At 37.2% G+C, this 8,105-nt stretch overlaps 1 long non-coding RNA gene across 1 annotated transcript in view; it reads left to right on the forward strand.

Annotated features, from left to right (window-relative positions):
• The window catches only part of LOC114231545 (uncharacterized), a 239,419-nt gene extending 234,237 nt beyond the window's left edge, over window positions 1–5,182 (forward strand). Inside the window, exon 6 of the long non-coding RNA XR_008556246.1 lies at window positions 4,909–5,182. This is a non-coding gene — a long non-coding RNA (uncharacterized LOC114231545). The remainder of the gene's footprint in view (window positions 1–4,908) is intronic.
• The last annotated feature ends 2,923 nt before the right edge of the window (window positions 5,183–8,105 follow it).

Consider the following 8,105-nt stretch of genomic DNA (forward strand, 5'->3'; position numbering starts at 1 on the left):
TCTTCTTCTTCTTCTTCTTCTTCTTCTTCTTCTTCTTCTTCTTTTTTGTAGCTTTAATTTTTTTCAACTGTGGATTAGTCAGTGTAGCTCTTTTGTTTCATCTCCATTTGTCTTTCTCTCTAATCTTTTTCAGTATATATTTTGTTGGAGCATATAACATTTAATATAACTTTCCATCTGCTACCTCCCTATTTATTTTTAGATCTGTATTTAAATGTATTTTACAGCTCACCCATAGTCCTTTTACCACATTTTCCTAGCAATTCCTTTGTTGATATAGGTTATCCTCTTCTATACTCATGATGATGACTCATGAATACAGAAGTCTCTACATTTTGCATGTTTAAAACAGCTTTTGTTTTTATTGCTTTGATATCTTGTTTGGGTATTAAATGCCTGACTGACATTTTCTCTACTTGAACTTCCTGAAAACGTTGCTCATCCTGCGCTTCATTTTATATTGCTATCAAGGATTCTGGTTACAGCCAAATTCGCTTTCAGTTTTAAAGGATTTTTTTCTTTAGTATTAAAGTCTACTAATTTACTTGGGTATGCCTAGAAATTGATGGCTGTGAATTAACTTACCCAGGTGTATATAGTTCCTGTCCATATACATATTTGATTTCTCTTTTATTTGGAGGAGTTTTCTTGGATTATAGTCTGAACAATTAGTTCTGTTCCATTTATTTTTCTTATTTTTCATAAACTTTAATTATATGAATGTTGGATCTTCTTGACTTATCTTTTACCTCCATCACACTTCCAATCATTATCTTGTCTCTGATGTATTTCATTTCATTTTATATTCATTTTATTTTGATTTGTCAATGCATGCTTGCTAATATGTGCTTTATTGTACTTTATTATGCTTGAATAATGCACAGTAATATTTCAACCAAAATTTTCCCTTCAGCTCTCTGAAATGTAATCATTTGCCCAATGATTTTTACTTGCACTTCTATAGAGTTCTACTAGCTCTCATCTGAGAGCTTCCTAATTTCTGATTCTCTGTATTTAATTTCAGATTAAATGGATTTGTATTTATTTCTGCAGATACTCTTTTGAAGATATGTTTGAGACATTTGGTTATACTTTGCTTTTATGTGTATAAGAAAGAGATTTTCATCACAGAAATGTAATGTAATTTTCTCTTTTCTTGTAAAAATTGTGTAGAGATATTTTTAGCTGTTTTCTGTTCATTTTGAAACTGACTAGCAATAAGCAGTGATTCCATGTTGGCAGGAGTAACAGTTCTGGGTGGCTGACTTGATTTATAATATTGAGAGTGACTTTATTTCTTAGTATAGCATGGTGCAATTTCATTAATTCTTTCCACTTTTTTAGAGAAGAGTGGTTACTTTCCTTATTTTGTAAGCTTCTATTGCTTCTGTAGGACCATTAGTTTCCATCTTTTATTCACCTTTTTTCACCTTGCCACCTAGCCACAAATGTTTTTGGCTCTTCTAAGTTATCCCTGCCCACTCCCTGGAATGGATCTTTCCTAAGATTGCAATTCAATACCCTTCAATACCTCAGGATGTTGCAGAATTTACCAGTCAACTGGAAAATACACAACGAGTACTCGGAGATTCCGGAAAAAAAAAAAAAGAGAAACATTTATTCAAAGCAGTGCTGCTGGCTCAGGGGATTCAAAGATTCAAAGCCTGGGCATTTTCTACAATGAGATTACTCCTTATATATATTCCTAAAATTACTTGTTTTCTAACTTCCAGGCTTTTGCAGCCCTACCTAAGTTAGTTAGAATGGGGAAGTAAGATTACAGCTAAAGGCCTGGCCTGGGTGGTGCCAGTGACCTCCCGTCTGGCTAAGCTGTTAAATTCTTGGTTTGTGGCCCTTGTAAACTGGGAGTATTTAAGAAATTTTAGGCAATTTTAGATTATTGCCTAAGTAAGGGGCAGTGACTTAATTATAAGCTAACAAGAATGTGCAGTAGGATACTGGTTACTGGTACAGATTCAGATTTCTAGCCCCATCCCCAGGTTGCCCCTATATTTTCCTTCAAGGGCACAGTGTTCACATATGCCTTATATCAGATCTGTTCCCAGTATTTCTCCATGCAAGATGGGACTCTCCCATTCTGAATGTGATGTTTTCTGTGAGTCACTTGCTTAGAATCCTGACAAATGTTGTTTCCTAGAAGTTTCCACCTCATTATTCATGGGCTCTAGAGAGCAATCTGATGGTATAGGATGTTACCCTACTTATACAAAAACAGTTTGTAGGGCACTGTCTCTGAATTTTGCTATAAATTTAAGTTGAGTTTTTATATTATTTTCTCTTTTAGATAATCTGGTTTTTGGACTGTAATTTAAGCAGTGCCCGTTATCTTAAAGATGGTGAAAGTTTGTGTTCAACTTTTTTTAAAAATCACCATCTACAAAAAAATAAAATTTCCTTCTTGAGCATAGAAAATATGTGACATATGATGTATAACTATAGATTTACAGACATAGTTACATCAAGGGATAATAAAATTATAGAAAATATGAAGTTTTTAGAGATTCATTAATATAACATTTTTAAAAAGAAGCTTGGGAAATTATATTACCAAATGCCAATTCCATCACCTCAAATTATTAAGTATTAAATATTTTAAAATTAATATATTAGGTTGGTGTACTAATTTATAACTTTTATATTTATTCCTCCAACTATTTTGCCTAAAATTACTCTAGTTAATTAATGTAGACAATTATTACATTTGTATTTCATTTCTTTTGTGCATATAATCAAATTTTCTATAATTTAGAAATTTATGTAGTTTTACATTAAAGAAAAATAGTAAACACAATATTTAGTGTGCATGAGTTCAATTTAATACAGGAGATTTTGCAAGTAAGAATACTACATAATATTCATAGACAATAAAATATTCTAAAATCAACAGCATGTAAAGAGTAAAAATGAATAAATGTATTAACAAATAAAAATGTTTAAGGGCAGCTCAAAAATGATTCAGGAAATAAAGCTCTACTCTAAGCCAAATAAATTTGTTTTATTTAAAGTCTGCTTGGAACATTCAGCCAACCTTAGAGGATCTCATAAAGACTTGAGGCTAATGGACTATATCACACATTAATGCCAAACGAATAGGCACTTGGCATCCCTACAGACGATGTAGCCAAAGGCCAGTACTGCAGTGGTTTATAAGGCTAATGTGGTATTCCTAACAATAGAGTGATATCAGCAGGAAGTACAGTTGGACAGTTTAGATTAAAAAGCTAAAGCTAGCTACAATGAAGTACATCAGCATGGGACAAGCCAACAGGAAATGCTAGAAATGTAAAAACCAAGAAAAGTAAAACCAAAAGCCATCTCAAATCATAACATGGTTACTACTATGCTATTGTGCAAAACATCAAAATAACATTTTGCATTCAAACACACTCCATAATTAAAATGTATTGAGGGCTTTTACATATTCATGTGGGTTTTTTTTAAAGAGAATGTCCAAGATATTTTCTACATTCCCAAATCAGACCATTATTCAGTAGACAATACCTATTAAGGAAATAACCATCTATAACAGAAACATTTTTCTCCTGTTTTAGAAAAGCAAAATAAACCTCAGGGAGGAAAACAACAGCAATAAAAACTAGAGTGAGAAAATGTTGTTCAAGAAATGTATTAAAAAAATAAATAAATAAGTTAAAAAACAGTGACCAAGTCATGGAGCGCCTACTGCTTATCAGGGACTAGTTTGTGCATTCATTTGGAGGAGAGAGACCCAGAAGTGGGAAATGGGTTGAGGAAGAGATGGTAACTGCATCTTTGTCTCCCCTCCTCATTGACCTGGGAGGGCCACTATCTGTTGCCATGGTTACTATGAGACCTAGAACAACATCAACACTGTAGAGAACTGGATGCACTTAGGGTGATATTAGTTCTAAACTCTGCTAAGATGATGAAGAGTTGCCCGGGGCATATTTTCCTCCAAATTCTCTCTTTAAACAAGACTGGTGGATTAAGTTCTAAAAGACACTTTACCCTTCCATGCCCCCTTGCAGAGAGTGCAAAAATCAGCTCTAAAAAAAAAAGAAGTTGCTGGTAGAGTGTTAGCACACCAAGACAAGTGAGGGTAGTTCTGGAACGCCTGTGTTTGTTTTTGTGAGGGCTCATCCTTTCCTTCTCTAACTCACCAACAGGGACATGAGCAGAGCCTAGACTTTGGTCCTCCTTAGATATACATTACCAGATATAGTAACTAATACCGCCCTAATTTAAGCCTTAAACTATCAGCGTAGACAGCTAGTAAGTATTAATAAAGGAAGGGAGCAAAAGGAATCGGACATTAAACATAATAAAGTAGGAAGCTGCATTGGAAAGTAAGCCTGCTTCACTAGGAAGTTGTAACATTCATAGGCTCCCCAGGGACTGCTGCTCTCCAAAGAGGACAGGAAAATCCTTATCTGTCATTAGGTCCTTAGCTGGGATTATCTAGGGAGAAATGAAAAGAGCAGGGGAAATTCCTCTTCTGAGCCCATGTGCAATGGAAGCTAAGATGGCCAAGAGGGGGTGCTTCTATTATGAGGTATGCTCAGTAGGAATTAAGACAGGACCATAAAGGGAAAAAAGTTCAGTGTGGGAAAGGATCAGATTGAATAAGAGGCACAGAACCCCAGAAGATCTAGGAAATGGATTGGTTAGGGGGAGGGCCAGGTACAAACCTTCTAAGGACTGGAAAATTGGTTAGTTTGAATTAGCACCTGGTCCTTCCCAAGCCCAAGATAATATAATCAGAGCCTAACAAAGACTAGGTCTCACAGTCTCTCTCTCTCTCTCTCTCTCTCTCTCTCTCTCTCTCTCTCTCTCTCTCTCTCGTTCTTTCTTACCTCTTCCTCCCTCTCTCCCCCTCAGTAACACAGGTTTGTGTTTCTCTCTCCATAGGAGCCATACAGGCCCAGCAGCCCCGTAAGCTCCAAGTGTGGGCTCCAAGTGCAAGCACCAGGCCTACACACACAACTCAGTGTCCTCTGGACCGCAGCTGGGAACAGAGGCTAAGCTAGCTAAATGGGGCAGAGACTGACTTGGACTAAGAATTAATGGTACAAAATTACTGGACCATGGCCCTACTTCTGGGCTTGCTGAAGACACAGGACTTCCTCAACAATGGGACAAATAGAGAAGAGACACTGGGACCATGGGGGGCAGTCTTTTATTTCTATTACAATAAATCTTACCATTACACCTCAACCTCCCATGCGTGAGTCCCCAGAAGTGCTTTTCTTGTGGCTCTGTGATAGGACCTCATTTCCACCAGCAACAAAACTGTCTGGAATTTATTTTTAGATATGATGTAAAATATATATCCAATTCTATTTTATTTCCTGGTGAATTTTAAACTATGTACATATATTAAATATTTTACACTAAATTGAAATAACAAATGTGTCATATATTGTGTAAATAATGATGTTCTATTTTGTTTCCCCTTTCCACTATCTGGTATCTGTAGGGGAAGTTTCACCATATTGTTTTTATTTTTCATAAGGTTCTACTAGGAGTTTTATTTGCATATTTAAAATTTCAGGCTGTTTTTCCAAATCCAACAAATGGGATTGCATTAAATTTATAAATGTTTTTGCTACAATTAATATTTTTCTTATTTTTCATTTTTGATCCAGAGCCATGAAGGATATTGTATCTCCCCATTGGCTAAGATCATACGGTAAGGTATTCAAAAACTATTATGGCTATCTTCATATTAGGATATGCCTTTTAAATTATGATTTTGATGTAATACACATGCAATTTTTTTTTGCTTAGATTCTTAATGGAATTTTTTTATTTCACTTACATTTCTAGGTTTATTGCCATAATATAAATTAAGAAATGAATCCACACACCCACACAGACCTTATTATTAACTATAGTATTTTTAAATTAGTACTTATAGCTTTATGGTATAACATTATCAGCAGAAAAAGATAGTTTTATCACTTCTTTTCTAATATTTGCTCTAGTTATTTTGTTTATACCATTTACTAGAACTTTCAACAAAAACACAAATAACAATGATGATAAAGAATATCATTGGTTTAAGCCTTTGCACTCGCTTGCTTTTTTCTCGATTCCTTTATTCTACTGTTAACCGTGTCGAGTCACACTCGACATCCGAGTGCAAAAGGTTAAATATTATATTAAGGCTTCTCTATTTAAAATTTTATTTGCTGGCCCTGGCTGGTTTGAGTCAGTAGATAGAGCATTGGCCTGTGGACTGAAGGGTCCCAGGCTCGATTCAGGTCAAAGGCACATGTCCGGGTTGCAGGATCGATTCCCAGTGGGGGATGTGCAGGAGGCAGCCAATCAATGATTCTGTCTCATCATTGATATTTCTATCTCTCTTTCCCTCTTGCTTTCTCTCTGATATCCCCCCAGGGGTCCCAGATTGAAAGAGGGCACAGGCCAGGCCGTGGGACCTCACCAGTGCACAATTGGGGCCAGGGAGGGATGCACGAGGTTGGCCAGTCAGGGAGGGACCATAGGAGGGCTCCAGGGCATACCTGGCACATCTCACTCAGTCCCGATTGCCGGTTACCAGCAGGAAGTTAACCTATTAGTCGGAGTGTCTGCCTCCTGGTGGTCAGTGCACATCATAGCAACTGGTCGACTGGTTGACTGATCAACTGTCTGCCCCCTGGTGGTCAGTGCAAGTGATAGCGAGCAGTTGAGCAGCCTTAGCATATCATTAGCATATTATGCATTGATTGGTTGAATAGCCAAATGTATGACCGGACACTTAACATATTAGGCTTTTATTATATAAGATAATTTAGCATCTGTTTTTTGTTTTTTTTTAAAGAGCTCTTATTAGAATTAACATTTAAATTTAATTAAATTCCTTTTTATTCTCTACTGGTATCATCATAGTTATTTTAGCTTTATATAATGAATTGGAAAATTTTTCATGTTATATATTGTCAACAATTTAGAAAACTGAAATATGTTTTGAAAAGGGTAGATAAAATTCAATGTGAACATGTATTATAAGGTTTTTAACTTTTAATCCTCCTACTCATATTTCCTATGACAATTAAAATATTATACTTTTTCATTTCTTCTAAAGGAAATTTTGGTAACATATATTTAGATTAAAAATTCTTCATTTTATAGATTTTCCATTATTTTGGTTAAAATTGCAAGTAACTTTCTCTTATAATTCTTGGACTTCCTTTTATTTTAACTTACCTTTGCTTTCTTTTTTCTAGTTTCATTTTTTTTCTCATTTTTTCCCTATCATTAGGCTCATGAGGGCTTTATCTATTTTAGAAATTGATTTAAAATGCAAACTTTTGTATTTATGTTTACTTTCTGCTTTTTTTCAATTCTCTATTTCAAGTTGTAGAACCTTCAGCAAAATATTCAACACTTCAATCTTTGTATCTTTATATTGAGGCCTGATGCACAGAATTTGTGCACTGGTGGGGGGTGGTCCCTCAATCCAGCCTTCATACTTTCACAGTCCAGGACCCCTCGCTCCTTACTGCCTGCCTGCTCGCTGCCCCTTACCACTTGGCTCTCTGCTCCTCAGTGCTGCCACGGAGGCAGGAGAGGCTCCCGCCACTGTTGTTGTGCTGCCAGCGGTGAGCCCAGCTTCTGGATGAGTGGCATTCCCCTTGTGGGAGTACACTGACCACCAGGGGGAAGCTCCTGTGTTGAGCATCTGCCCCCTTGTGGTCAGTGCGCATCATAGCGACCAGTCATTCTGCTTGGTAAGCTGTAACAGTCACTTAGGCTTTTATTATATAGACTAGAGGCCCGGCACACGAAATTCGTGCACGGGGGCGGGGGGTGTCCCTCATCCCAGCCTGCACCCTCTCCAATCTGGGACCCCTCGAGGGATGTCCGACTGCCCGTTTAGGCCCAATCCCACCTAAACGGGCAGTCAGACATCCCTCTCACAATCCAGGACTGCTGGCTCCCAACTGCTCACCTGCCTGCCTTCATGATTGCCCCTAACCGCTTCTGCCTGCCAGCCTGATCACCCCCTAACCACTCCCCTGCCAGCCTGATTGATGCCTAACTGCTCCCCTGCCAGCCTGTTTGTCCCTAACTGCCCTCCTTTGCAGATCTGGTCCCTCCCA

The sequence above is a fragment of the Eptesicus fuscus genome, chromosome 6, assembly GCF_027574615.1.
Source record: "Eptesicus fuscus isolate TK198812 chromosome 6, DD_ASM_mEF_20220401, whole genome shotgun sequence".
Lineage (NCBI taxonomy): Eukaryota > Metazoa > Chordata > Mammalia > Chiroptera > Vespertilionidae > Eptesicus > Eptesicus fuscus.